Here is a 585-nt window from a genome sequence, read left to right on the forward strand (position 1 = left end):
AAGTTACTTATGTAACACTGTAACCAAATTTTGAGTATTTTTTTATATAAAAGAAAAACTTTCACCTCAGTAATGTAGTATTTTGGATTAATCAGTGTTGGTCATATTGTCCTAAAGTAACCTAAATAAGTCAAAGTTGAAATAAAGTTAATATATTATGCAAGTTATTATTTCAGTCAGGTTATAATGCAGTGATTTCAAAGCTTTTATCTTTATTTTGAGTATTGTGATTAATATGAGAAGAGAAACAGTTAAAAACATTTAAATCTTTTAATTAAAATTGATTATAATTATTTATACTTCATGTAGCATTGGTAAAAATTGCCTGTTTTCAAATATTTTTTAAAAGTTGTTAGTTATACAGTCATACAACTTGCATTTTCACTTATTTTAGACACCAGCAATACCAAAAACATCTTTCTCACAATAATTCAAACTTTTAAACAATGAAAAATCAATTCTATGACAAGTCTTATAAGAGCTAAAGGTTTCCTAATTAATATTAACTGCAATGAAAACAAATCACTAAATCCTAGATGTATTGTCAGTATGTGTGGAAAAAGGCAAGGCACAAAAATTTACCAT

The sequence above is a fragment of the Limulus polyphemus genome, unplaced genomic scaffold (assembly GCF_000517525.1).
Source record: "Limulus polyphemus unplaced genomic scaffold, Limulus_polyphemus-2.1.2 Scaffold1712, whole genome shotgun sequence".
Classification (NCBI taxonomy): Eukaryota; Metazoa; Arthropoda; class Merostomata; order Xiphosura; family Limulidae; genus Limulus; species Limulus polyphemus.